Source organism: Tupaia chinensis, unplaced genomic scaffold (assembly GCF_000334495.1).
Source record: "Tupaia chinensis unplaced genomic scaffold, TupChi_1.0 Scaffold000161_3, whole genome shotgun sequence".
NCBI lineage: Eukaryota > Metazoa > Chordata > Mammalia > Scandentia > Tupaiidae > Tupaia > Tupaia belangeri.
Genome location: NW_006159634.1, coordinates 922,617 through 936,277, shown reverse-complemented (window position 1 = coordinate 936,277; position 13,661 = coordinate 922,617). Strand labels below are relative to the sequence as shown.

General features: G+C 57.3%; 1 long non-coding RNA gene across 1 annotated transcript in view; it reads right to left on the bottom strand.

Moving 5' to 3' along the window:
- Positions 1-12,263, bottom strand: part of LOC102487782 (uncharacterized) — an 18,881-nt gene extending 6,618 nt beyond the window's left edge. Inside the window, exon 1 of the long non-coding RNA XR_334186.1 lies at positions 12,189-12,263. This is a non-coding gene — a long non-coding RNA (uncharacterized LOC102487782). The remainder of the gene's footprint in view (positions 1-12,188) is intronic.
- Positions 12,264-13,661: the final 1,398 nt, after the last annotated feature.

Here is a 13,661-nt window from a genome sequence, read left to right as displayed (position 1 = left end):
GAAATTCTTACAGACAAGCAGGAGGTCGGATACCACGCGCTTTGTCCACATTTCTCAGGGAACTGAGGGGTATTTGGTTAGAAAGCAGCCCTCTCCTGGTCTATGAGGGGGCTTTGCAGAGTTTGTGGAATTGCAATTGAAATATGAGTTTATTTTGGTACAAAAATATTTGAAATTCATACAGCGATTTTTTTCTCCATGAGATTTTTGCTATAGGGCGCGTGCATTTGCCAGACAGAGAGAGACAGAGAAACAGAAAGTGAGAAATCACCCCCGGGGGGATGGCCACGCCACGATCCCTTCTCCTCCATTCTCTCGGGTTCTTGGGCACACACGCACACGTGCCCGGCGTGAGTTTTAAGCTGCCAGGTCTGGGACTCCATCCACAGTAGATTGCGTGGGAGTCCCGCGGCGTGGCCATCCCGCCACCTGCCGGTCCCATCACGCAGAGGTTTTTCACGTGTGTTCCTGCGGAGCCCCTTGGACACACCCGTCTGCCTTCGTGCCTCTCTCAAACGCGCTCTGGAGGGAAGGACCACATGGAGGCTTGGAAAAGCACCTTGGCACCCCTAGATGCTGAAACCCTCCCCGCGGCCCCTCGGAGTGGGCACAGACCCTCGGCGAGGACACAACCCAGGCCTGGTGCCCGCACACCCGCACAGGCCAGTCCTCCGCCGCCCAGAGGGACGCCGAGCTCCCTTCCAAGTCCTTCAAGGCGCGGCTCCGAGAGGTCGGGGAGCACAGGGCACTGTTGGGGCTCACCTGGCAGTTGAGGAAGGGTGTGGCTGGAGCCCACAGCAGACATGCTTCTCAGCTGAGGGGGACACTCCCAACTTGCACAGGGAAACCACTAAGGACACCCAGCAATGCCCTGGACCCGGCTCTGGTGCAGCAGAGCCAGCCCTGCGAGAACTCAGCCAAGTTCTCCATCACAGGCGCAGCGACCGTGGGAGGCAGGGCTCACACAGGCCTGGCCGTGGGAGGCCGAGAGCCCTGCGAGGAAATTGGATTGTGTCCCAAGGAGAGTGAAGCAGCAGCCATTATGGGATTCAGAACTGATCGATTTGCAGCTTAGGAAGCCCCTCCAGGCTGCAGAGTGCAGTGGGGAGCAGGGGTGAGCACGCGGGGAGGCTGTCGGGGAGCGTAAGGAGCCAGGAGGGACAGGGGGACGGACGCGAGCCGTCTCCACGTGAAGACTGCAGAACCGACCTGCCGTGGCCAGCGGGTGAGGGGTGCGGGTGGGGAGCAGGGGCGTCCTAGAGGGGTGGTCTGGCGGAGGCAGTGAGCCTTGGGGTTGCTGGGTTTGTTCCTATAACACGCGCTGAGCTCCGTGAGGAGAGTGTACACACGGGTCCCTCGGAGTGGGCGCTGTCCACTTCATATCCCAAGAGAACCCTGATGCCTGGCCCTGGGAGCCTGGGAGCTGCCTGGTGCGGCCTGGCACCCCCGGGAGAAAGGTGAGCTGCTGTTGTTATTTCTCATGGTTTGAAAAACATTTTGACACTTTGTTTAAACAATGATGACTGGGGAAACAGGGTGGGATTAAAACAGCTTAGCCACATGGTTCACCCCTCACCCCTCAGACCGTGGTGGGGCGGACAAGCCCAGCGAGCCCCACTGCAGCTGGGGAGCAGGGGCAGCCACCTGACCTGCCATGACCTGTCCACAGGGAAGGCACGCCCACCCAGCACGGAGAACTCGTTCGTATTACAGCAATTCTGCACTGCCAGAAGGAGGACCGGGCCACCCCTTGGCCTGCTGGTTAAGGTCTCTGTATCCCACATGCAGTTCGAGTCCTGGACCCAGTGGCTTGAAAAACATGCCAGGTGCATGTGCGTGTGTGCCCAAATTCCTGAAAGGAGGAAGAAATGGAAGAGAGGGCATTGTGGCATGACTTCCCCGGGGGTGCCCTTCCCCCTCTCCCCCTCTCACTGTCTCTCACTCATGAGCACATAGGCCCGCCGGCAAATTAAACATTTTTAAGGAGGATCCCATGTAGAGTTTGAAAGGACAACATGGTCGCTGTATGCCAAAAACATGCAGCAACTCGTGTAAGTTCGAAATTACAGTTAAAGGACTCCCACAGTCTCTGGGCCAGGAGAAAACAGCAAATGGGGGACCTCAATCTGTCCAGAGCACACTCTCCTGGCCCAGTCCTCCTTTCCTCTCCCTCTCCCCTTCCGTGCTGTCCTCTGGGGCCTTCCACAAAGCACGTGCCACACTGCGCTGTCAGGAGGCGCTGTTTTCTGTCTCTCCTGGGGCTGGGACTCATCCTTTACCTTTTGATCCCCATAGCCTGACAGGCCCAGTGCAAACACATGACTAAGTAAGTGCCGTGGAATGCGCTCCCTGTTGACAGCCGGGTTTTCGTGCACAGGTGCACAGACCGTGTGCTGGACGCCCCCGGGCCTGCACAGCTCTGGGGACGGAGGAGGCCCCGACAGCCAGACTTTCTGAAGAGCCAGTGGAAACCCCTCTGTCGCACGCTTTCTGTAGGCGAACCGCCCATCAGAACAACTTTGCAGGAAACTGCACACTCTTGTGGGGTAATACTTGTAGGTTCCTCCAGGCCTCCACTCTACCTGCGAAGGTTATATTATTCACAGTGGAGCCCTTTCCTCACCTTTCAGCAATCTCTCTCTCTCTCTTTTTAATTGCCAGAGGCATGTGCACTTGTGGGGTGGGGGGCAGGGGAGAAGGTATACTTCCTGTCAGCAGGACCATGTATGCTTCCAGCTCGTTCTTGTTTTGTTTTGTTTTGTTTTCCAAGCCTCCAGGGAAGGGCCTTGAACCTCGATCTCCTATGTGGAGCCCAGCTGCCTTCACCACGGAGTCATAAGGTGAGCCTTCACCAATGTATTCTGAACTCAGTCCAGGTAAGCTCTCTCACCACCTACCAAAGACATTTCAGCTCAGAATACCCCGTGTCCATCATCCACAAGGCAGGCAGGACCTCGCCGGTTTCCTCCCTGACCCTTCAGATCCCAGGCTGCTAAACCTGGATTTGTCAAGAGCCCACAACAAGCAGGCCACAGAATGAGCAACCCTCCTTCTCTGCAGTCTCAGAGATGCCACCATCAAGACCGAGACCACCCTGGTGGCACTGGGCACTGTGTGCCCCTTGAGAACAATCCAGCAGACAAGTTTTGTGAGACTAAGGGGTTTCTAGGGCACCTGGTTTTGCATCATTTCAACTGGGCTCAGGAGAAAATCCCGGCGGGTTAGAGCTGAGAGCTCTCTAGCACCCCCTACTGTACTGATGAGGAACGATCAGAAGTGCAGGGACAGAAGCTCAGCCTTCCAAGGAATGCAAGAGGCACAGGAAGCAGAGAGGGAAACTCATGGGAGCCTGTTGTCCCAGATCCTGCCACCAGGCCTGCTCAGAGGAACCTGCCTTGAACGCTAAACTTTCTCCCAGAGAACCCTCCAGCTCGACCGGCACACCTCTGCTGGTGACTCTGCACACCTGCAGACTGTGCTGTCAGAGCCTGGTGCTCTCGCCTCCAGGCCTCTGTCTCTGTAGTTTCTCCTCCCAGGAACAGCCTTTCCTTCTTCCCTGGTAACACCTCCTGGGACCTTTGGAAATTAACTCCAATGTTGACTCTGAAAGGGACCCCCAGCCCAGCCCCTTGGCCCCAAACCTACGCCTTCATGCCCCTCTGCAGGCTGGAAGCCTCCTTTAGAAAACATTCCTCTGAAATACGCTCAGGATTTTCCCACAGTGACCCAGGAGGCCACCGAGCAGCCCAGACTCCAGGAAGGGCTCCCAAACCCACCAAGTCCAAGTCAGAGGTCTGACTGGAAATGTGCATTACAACAGACGCACTTGCGACTTGGATGTGCTCACCACTTAGACGCTAGCTAGGACAGCAGGTGCGCGTCCTAGATGCAGCTGCTCCTTAGATGCACTTGCTGCATAGATGAAGTCTCTGCTACTTAGCAGGTGCTACTTAGACACACTTGTAACTTAGATGCACTCGCTACATAGAAGCAGTTTACATAGCTGGGCTTGGCACCAGGGCTTGCTACATAGACACTAGACGGGCTTGCTACATAGATGCAGTTTACATAGAAGGGCTTGCTACATAGACTGCACTAGAGGGGCTTGCTACATAGACTGCACTAGACGGGCTTGCTACATAGACTGCACTAGACGGGCTTGCTACATAGAGGCACTAGAGGGGCTTGCTACATAGAGGCACTAGAGGGGCTTGCTACATAGATGCAGTTTACATAGAAGGGCTTGGTACATAGACACAGTTTACATAGACAGGCTTGCTACATAGATGCCTCCACATAGACCTGCTGGCTACATAGACAGACTCCCTAGAGACGCAGGCACTACTTAGATACTGTCACTATTTAGATTTTAAAGCACAGCAGAGGGTAGAGTTTAATGCACAGCCAAACCTTTCTTCAAGTCTCTTTCCCCATCTCTTCCGCTGACCTCCAAAACTCTCTGCCCCCGTAGCTGCCTTTACACGACTCAATTCTGCAAGTAAATCTGATTCCTCTGCCACTCAGCCCAGTCCTCTCCACACCAGCTGCCTCCTCGTTTCCCTGCCCTCTCCCTCACCCTCTCTTGCCCCACTTCTAAGTGGAAGCAGCCCAGGAATGGAGCCGGCAAAGCTGGGGCCCCGCTGCTTGGGGAAGGCAGAGGAGGCTATGAAGGCTCCTTTGCCATGGCACGTATTATTCGCTTCTCTCCCGCGGCAGAGAGGAAAAGTGAGCCTCGTCATCCTCTCTGGAAGGCAGCTTGGTGCTCATCATCCCCTGAGGGGCTCTCCGTATTCTTCCACATCCCAGCAAAGTGCCCCCTAGCCCTTGGGCAGCTGGGGACCTTCACGACCTGTGCCCACTTACCCAGTTCATGGCAACAGCAGGGGTAAGTCAGACCGCCTGTCTCCCCGCCTTCACCTCCACCCCACCTTCCTCTGCTATCAAACACCCTTGCATTGTTCAAGTCCAAAATGGACAACTGGGGTGTGGACCAGGCTGGAAAGCAGCACATGCCCGTAGTGTAGACCATCCCCTGCCCACAGCAGCACACATACGCAGCTCCACACGCCATGGCCCAGCGACCTAGTACAGGCTTCGGGTAACGTCCGCAGAGACCCTGCCGGGAGACGGTTCAGTGTGCTCTCCTGCCTGGCATAGCACACAGCCTGTTCCCTCATGGAAAAACACAGAGAGCAATCGTGCAGTGTGACCTTACGCAACCGAGCTCTGCGTGGCCCAAGTCCTCCTGGATCTCAGCTAACGCCGGACTGTCAGGTGAAGAGGGCCACCTGCTTATCCACCTGCGGTTGTTTACGAGATGAGGAAACCTTGCCTTTTCTCTATTCTCTCCACTGGCTGGGAGCCCAGAGGAAAAGTCGCCACCAGCACATCACACAGGCCGGGAGCGTCCCTTAGCGTCTCACACCTAGAGCCAGCACCCTCGTGGCCCAGCAGGGCCCTCCTTCCCTCGCCTCTTCCCGCTCCTCCAGCCACCCCCCCACCCTGTGACGTGGACCTGCGAGGGTGCGGGCTTCCAGCTGAGCCCTCCTGAGTTCCCTGGGACAGTGTCACCTGCCAGGACAATGGTCCATCCACTCACTGCCTCAGAAAACATATCTTGGGTACCTCCTGGGTGCTGCGCTGTTTCAAAGACGAACAGGCGTTTCTCAGAGCAACGCTTATTGCTTACGGCAATGATAACAATGCGTAGGGAGAGACAGGCAAGCCACTCTTTTCGTGGGAGGTTTTTGCTATAGGGTGCATACCCTCACCAGAAAGACAGAGACAGAGAGTCAGAAAGCGAGAAATCACCCCCCACGGGGGATGGCCTCGCCACAATCCCTTCTCCTCCGTTCTCCTCTCGGGATCTGGGGCACGCACGCACACATGGCAGGCGTGAGTTTAAGCCACCGGGTCTGGGACTCAAACCGCAGCCGACTACATGGGAGTCCAGCGACATAGCCATTACGCTAACTGCTGGTCCCAGGCAAGGCATTGCTGACAGGTGCCCCTGCAGCACCTGGACACCAGTGGCTCTGGCAAGGGAGCTAAGGTGGCCTAAGACTTTTCTCTTGGGTCATCGCAGACTGGGGACAAGTGGCCTGCAGAACACCACACCTGGCCTGGTAATGCTGGTCATCCAGGCAACCACAGTGCCACCTCCCTCCCCAGACAACCATCTACCTGGGCAGTCATCCCCCGGACCAGGGAGCAGACAAGTCCTGACGACTGTAGAGGACAGTGTTGTCACCGAAGCCAGAGCCTCTCCCAGCCCCAGAACCTGTTTGCCCTGGCCGGCGGAGGGGGTCCTTCCGTCTCACAGGCCAAGCTTCTGAAGCGGCACCAGCTGAGGGGTGCTCTGCCCATGATCCCACCCTCACGGGGCTCTGGGGGAGGCTGCAAGAACAGGCTGCTCTGGGGCAGGGCAGGAGGCCCAGGAAGCGGGGGGGCGGGGGGCCCTCGGCAGCCGAGTCTACGAGCCCACTTGCTTCCATGCCCAAGCGGCTGTCCTCCCTGCAGGAGAAACCCCGAGTGTCCACGAGCCAGCACAGCACCTAGGACGCGAACCGACGGTGGGAACTGCAGGTTCGCAGGCAGGAGGGACGGAGGAGCCCAGACACCTGATAGCATCTTGTTGACGGGTTACTCATTTCCACTCTTGCCACCAGCATGAGAAAGCGCTGATCTCTCTGTCAGAGCCGCCCTGGTGCTCCATCATCGATCGTTCAGGGGATAGTGGTGAGTCCTCTGAGTCTGGAGACGGCTGTCTAGAGGGGGAGTGCCTAATCCCCAGAACCACTGTCTAGAAGTACTCTCCCTCTCGCCTCTTACCAGATAGCTCACTGGAGCATCCGGTCGTGGGCCAGGGAGGGAATGACACGGGACGCCACTGGGTGGTGAGCTTTGCCAGGAAGCACTGCGTGGGGCAGACGGAAAAGTGAATTGAGGGCCAGCCCGCAGCCCGGCGGTGAGGCGGCTGGATCCCACATGGCCGACTGCGTGGTTCCAGTCCTGGGCCACCAGCTTGAGAAAACCACACCTGGCATCTGTGCATGTGTGCCCACAATCCTGAGAGGATGGAGAGAGAGAGGAGGAAGGAGTGCAGTTACCGTTCCCCGTGGGGAAAGCTTTCTCTCTTTCTCTCTCTCTCTCTCTTTCTCGCTCTCTCTCTCCCATCATCTATCTCTCCCTGCATGCACCTGTTTCTCTCTCTGCTTCTGTTGACCACGTTGTGATGTGGCACCTGACTGGCCTGATGCCAGTCCCCACCTTAAGGCTTTCCAGCCACCAGAATCGTGAGCTAAATAAACCTCTATTCTTTTGAAGTCACAGTCTCGGTATTCCTGTTTAGTAACACTGTAACAGATGGATGCACTAATGCAATGGCCTCGCACTTTCTCTAGGACTAGGGCCACAGGGAATGGCTGAGCCAAGTTCATGGCAGAGCAAATCAGGCGACTACAGTGCGGGGGGCTGCGAGGAGATGGCAGGAGTCCCCATACAAGCAGAGCAGGAGAGACGTGGTTTCTCAGGATGCAGGCAGGGGTGCTGCTGTGTTGTTAGGAGGACTGCGTTTCTGCTGAGAGGAGATCCACATAGAGACAGGCCTGGGACAGGAGCAAGGGACCCGGACAGAAGGACAAATGTTGATCTAAAGGGATGTAAAAGCTGGATTGTTTTGTCTCTCGTTTCCTGCCTTAGATTGGGTTGATTCTGAGTAGACAAGGAGGAAGAGCTTCCCCAGGCTCTACACAGCTTGCGTGTGCACATACACACACGAACACACACCTACGTGCACACATATACACACCATGATACACAGGAGGCTCCTGGTAGAGTCACTGCAAATCGCCCCTGTCATTTCAGAAATACAATGGCCACGCTGAGGTCAGTGGGTTTCCTCGCAGTTTGCTACGGCTGACTGCATTCGGGCCCAGCACAGCTGCACACGCCTGCGCGTGCACACACACATCCCAGCCCCATGATGCTGGGCTTGGGCATGGGGCTCGGCCCAGAGAACGTGATGGAACGCAAGTGTGGGTGATGCACGCCAAGGCCAGGCCAAGGCTTTGAATGCGCCAGGTCTGCCTTGGTCCCTGCACAGAGCCTGCCCTGACAGGAGCAGCCTCAGGAGGCCAGGACCATCATCCAGAAGTCCACAGAGCTGAAGGGACTGGGAGCAACACCCGGCAGCCACCGCTGTGGGAGAGGAGGTCACAGAGCTGGCTGTCTCTTCCACAGCTGTGCAGGAGAACACCGTTTCACCAGAAGGTCCTGGCCAGCGGAGGTGTGGCAGGGCAAGCACTCGCAGCATACTCCGCTCATAGCGGTATTGAAAATCAGCTGCAGACTTCCCCGATGGCTCCTCCGAACTCACGACTCTGTGCTCCTCGTTGCTCAACACGGTGGGCGGTTCTCGCAGTGCTGATACCACCCACGGCACTCGGTCAACATTGCTTCTGGGCCTCTCTGCCCTCCGTCCCTGTGACCTTGTAAGGTAAGCGTTAGAAGGACTGTGCGGCCCGTCGGGACAGCCCGCGCCTGCCCACCATCCGTGCATACCCACGGGCCTGTGGAGCTTCCACTAGGCGCCACTCCGTGCTCCTCGCAGGCCACGATGAATGTCAAGACCTGCCGACAGGAGCCACAGTCAGCCAGCCTCCGTCGGCTGTTCTACTGGGTTAAAGGGGGAAGGCCCGACTGTCACCAGCAGCGTCCTGCACTGTGGACCAAGTCGGAGTTCTAACCCTTGTGTCCCATCTGGGGTGGATTCGGTGAGCCTGGCATTGCGAGGCTACTCTGAGGAGGCCTTGGGCATCTGATGAAACAGAAAGGTGCTCAGGACGAGGAGAGGTGTGTGTGGATGGGAGTGTGGGTGTGCGAGAAAACGAGTGTGCTCGGTCCTCCAACACCAACCACGGGCATCCCGTCCCCTTCGCCTGGTTCCGGGCCCCACGCTAAGAGCGTTTATTCCAGGTTGATCTGGAATAAATAGAAAATGCCCCACCAAGCCCTCATTCTTGGGCAAGCCACTTATCCTCTCTCCTCTCTCCTCTCTCTCTCTCTCTTCTCTCTCTCCTCTCTCTCTCTCTCCTCTCTCTCTCTCTCGCCATAGGGCACATGTGCTCACAGGAGAGAGACAGTGAACTCAAACCATAACTGGCCAAGTGGGAGTCCAGAGAGAGAGAGGAGGAAGGAGTGCAGTTACCGTTCCCCGTGGGGAAAGCTTTCTCTCTTTCTCTCTCTCTCTCTCTTTCTCGCTCTCTCTCTCCCATCATCTATCTCTCCCTGCATGCACCTGTTTCTCTCTCTGCTTCTGTTGACCACGTTGTGATGTGGCACCTGACTGGCCTGATGCCAGTCCCCACCTTAAGGCTTTCCAGCCACCAGAATCGTGAGCTAAATAAACCTCTATTCTTTTGAAGTCACAGTCTCGGTATTCCTGTTTAGTAACACTGTAACAGATGGATGCACTAATGCAATGGCCTCGCACTTTCTCTAGGACTAGGGCCACAGGGAATGGCTGAGCCAAGTTCATGGCAGAGCAAATCAGGCGACTACAGTGCGGGGGGCTGCGAGGAGATGGCAGGAGTCCCCATACAAGCAGAGCAGGAGAGACGTGGTTTCTCAGGATGCAGGCAGGGGTGCTGCTGTGTTGTTAGGAGGACTGCGTTTCTGCTGAGAGGAGATCCACATAGAGACAGGCCTGGGACAGGAGCAAGGGACCCGGACAGAAGGACAAATGTTGATCTAAAGGGATGTAAAAGCTGGATTGTTTTGTCTCTCGTTTCCTGCCTTAGATTGGGTTGATTCTGAGTAGACAAGGAGGAAGAGCTTCCCCAGGCTCTACACAGCTTGCGTGTGCACATACACACACGAACACACACCTACGTGCACACATATACACACCATGATACACAGGAGGCTCCTGGTAGAGTCACTGCAAATCGCCCCTGTCATTTCAGAAATACAATGGCCACGCTGAGGTCAGTGGGTTTCCTCGCAGTTTGCTACGGCTGACTGCATTCGGGCCCAGCACAGCTGCACACGCCTGCGCGTGCACACACACATCCCAGCCCCATGATGCTGGGCTTGGGCATGGGGCTCGGCCCAGAGAACGTGATGGAACGCAAGTGTGGGTGATGCACGCCAAGGCCAGGCCAAGGCTTTGAATGCGCCAGGTCTGCCTTGGTCCCTGCACAGAGCCTGCCCTGACAGGAGCAGCCTCAGGAGGCCAGGACCATCATCCAGAAGTCCACAGAGCTGAAGGGACTGGGAGCAACACCCGGCAGCCACCGCTGTGGGAGAGGAGGTCACAGAGCTGGCTGTCTCTTCCACAGCTGTGCAGGAGAACACCGTTTCACCAGAAGGTCCTGGCCAGCGGAGGTGTGGCAGGGCAAGCACTCGCAGCATACTCCGCTCATAGCGGTATTGAAAATCAGCTGCAGACTTCCCCGATGGCTCCTCCGAACTCACGACTCTGTGCTCCTCGTTGCTCAACACGGTGGGCGGTTCTCGCAGTGCTGATACCACCCACGGCACTCGGTCAACATTGCTTCTGGGCCTCTCTGCCCTCCGTCCCTGTGACCTTGTAAGGTAAGCGTTAGAAGGACTGTGCGGCCCGTCGGGACAGCCCGCGCCTGCCCACCATCCGTGCATACCCACGGGCCTGTGGAGCTTCCACTAGGCGCCACTCCGTGCTCCTCGCAGGCCACGATGAATGTCAAGACCTGCCGACAGGAGCCACAGTCAGCCAGCCTCCGTCGGCTGTTCTACTGGGTTAAAGGGGGAAGGCCCGACTGTCACCAGCAGCGTCCTGCACTGTGGACCAAGTCGGAGTTCTAACCCTTGTGTCCCATCTGGGGTGGATTCGGTGAGCCTGGCATTGCGAGGCTACTCTGAGGAGGCCTTGGGCATCTGATGAAACAGAAAGGTGCTCAGGACGAGGAGAGGTGTGTGTGGATGGGAGTGTGGGTGTGCGAGAAAACGAGTGTGCTCGGTCCTCCAACACCAACCACGGGCATCCCGTCCCCTTCGCCTGGTTCCGGGCCCCACGCTAAGAGCGTTTATTCCAGGTTGATCTGGAATAAATAGAAAATGCCCCACCAAGCCCTCATTCTTGGGCAAGCCACTTATCCTCTCTCCTCTCTCCTCTCTCTCTCTCTCTTCTCTCTCTCCTCTCTCTCTCTCTCCTCTCTCTCTCTCTCGCCATAGGGCACATGTGCTCACAGGAGAGAGACAGTGAACTCAAACCATAACTGGCCAAGTGGGAGTCCAGTGCCGTAACCACCACACCACCTACTGGCCCCATCCACTAACTCTCTTAACCTCAGGCTCCTGGTCAGAAATGGGCGTACAGGAGGTTTATGGAAACACGTGGATGTTTTCATAGGGAGGCCCATCCTCAGGGCCTGGGGCCCAGGTGCCAAGGTTCCCATCATATGGGGTAAATCCCTCGTAAGAGTCACGCTGGCCGTGCCGTGATAAACCCTCAGCTAGCTGGGGCCCTGCGTGGCAGTCAGTGAATCCCACTAGAGTGTCTTAATAGAAGTAGCGGAAGGCACCCGTGAGGACCAGCCGTCTGGACACACAGAGTCAGAGTGGGACTGGGGCAGCCTCAGCGCCACGTAAGCGGCTGTCTGCGAAAGCTGCTCTCCGCTCTTCTCTGCCCTACACTCTGCCCCTCAGGCCCCGGCAGTGCCCGCTGGCCCTGCTGCTGACGGTCTGCACACTGGGCACATTCCAGGGGCGGGCTACCCCCACAGGTGTCCCCACCAGAAAGCACACAACGATGTCCTCGGACCAGAGAGGGACTTCTCGTGCCCAGAGGACCAGCTGCAGCCTGACTGCAGAGTCGGCCACGGCAGGCCACCAGGAAAAGAAAAGAAAAGTTAAGGACCACACGAACAAAGAGCGGAGAACTCGCCCCATGGACAAAATGACAGCTCATTTACTAATTGAGGAGGGGCCTGCAAATCCAATTAGGAGGTAATTGGATTTGAAGGTTTAAAATCTCCTCTCAGAGTAGACAATCCCACAAATGGCACACACCAAGGAAAACGCAGCCTGCAGCTGGAAGAGAGAACGTGCCCTTGGAGCCGTGCGACAGCAAACGAGTAGACACACCAGAGACAGCGTTACCCCTCCTTCGCCCAGCGGGCCTCTTACTAGCCCGCGCATTAACTCACCGTCCGGCTGTTTAGCATGCGCCAAAGTCGAGACCAGAACATCTGTTCTCACAAGGATGCTGGTGGCAACCCCAGAGACCAAGGAGATTGCTGGGTGGCAGCAGAAGAAAGGCAGAGGGAGGGGAGGAGTGGGGCCTCCAGCGACGGGCAGGAGCAGGGATTCTGCGTATCAGGAGGCTCGGCCTGTCGCGGGGTGTCAAGCTGGAGCGCGCCGAGTCTGGGGTGAAACGTGGGCCTTTAGTGGCTGCCCCACAGGGCACTCCTCACGGTGAACGCCTTCCTGGGAGGAAGAGAGAAGGGCCCAGGCTGAGCAGACTCCCCCATGCCGAGCTGAGGGGGCCCATTGCGTGTCAGCTCCCTCTCCCCCGCACGACCCTCCCCTCTCTCCTCGGAGGACTGCTCTCGCCACCACTGCCACTGCTGTGTTTCTGGTGGGGGGCCCTAGTGGTATCTAGACCCCACCCTTGACCCTGGCCTGGCGGATCGAACACCCTCCAGCGACAGCGTGCTCCCCAGGACACAGTCGTGCGCGATGACAGTGCCTCCATCCTTCCAGTCGTTCTGCTGAGGAGGCATGTACCTCTCGTGTCTTTTCGGCAGGCCAGGAAGAGCCCACCATTGGGAGGAGGCCGCCTGCAGCCTCTGGAGCCCCAGGACTGAGGGTTGGTTGGGGACAAAGGGTTTTTAATCAGCTTAGACAAGAGTCGGTAGGAATGGCCAGGGATCTGGACCTTTTTTTAATCCTTTAAACATAGAAAAACATCAGAGGTTCAGGGACGGTTTATCCTTGTCGTGCCCAGGAGGGCACAGGCGTGCAGGCCTCCCAGCCCCTGCTCGCAGCCTAGTGCCCTGCTCTGTGTGCGGAGTGTCAGCCACAGTCCCTGCCGGATGGGACAGGTGGGCCGCCACGGTTCCCACGGTGACAGATGTAACCAATACAAAACACTGGAGCCAGGGTGTGTAAACACGGGGGTGCCTGTCGGCTTCTTGAGGTCTTCTCGGCTGGGGTTTGAACTCTAAAGTCCCTGACATTCCAACTCTGAGCAGGACTCTGTCGGGCACAAGAGGGCATTATGCCCTGAGGGCGTGTGGGAGGGCTGAGGGCTGAGAGCTGACTCGGTACAGCAGAGCTGGCAGGTATGGGGAGGGCCCACGCGGCGGGACAGGGCGACACCCACAGCCCAGCCACGCAGCGCAGATTCTAGAATGGCAGAGATCCGTCCGACCCAGATTATAAGGAAACGTAGAAAATATTGGGGCACGAAGAACCAGTGCTTTCTCAAAGGCACTTCAGAACAAGCGCGGTTCGCACGTGAGCAGACGGCAGGGCCCGGGCTTACGTGCGGGGCTTCTCGGGTCTGCCCGGAAGGTCCACGGCCATTTGAGTCGTCACCTTTGAACGCCCTTCCAAGAACCTTATCAGCTTTGCTGGGCAAAGACAGTTGTGCTGGGTAGCAGGTGTGCAGGGCAGCG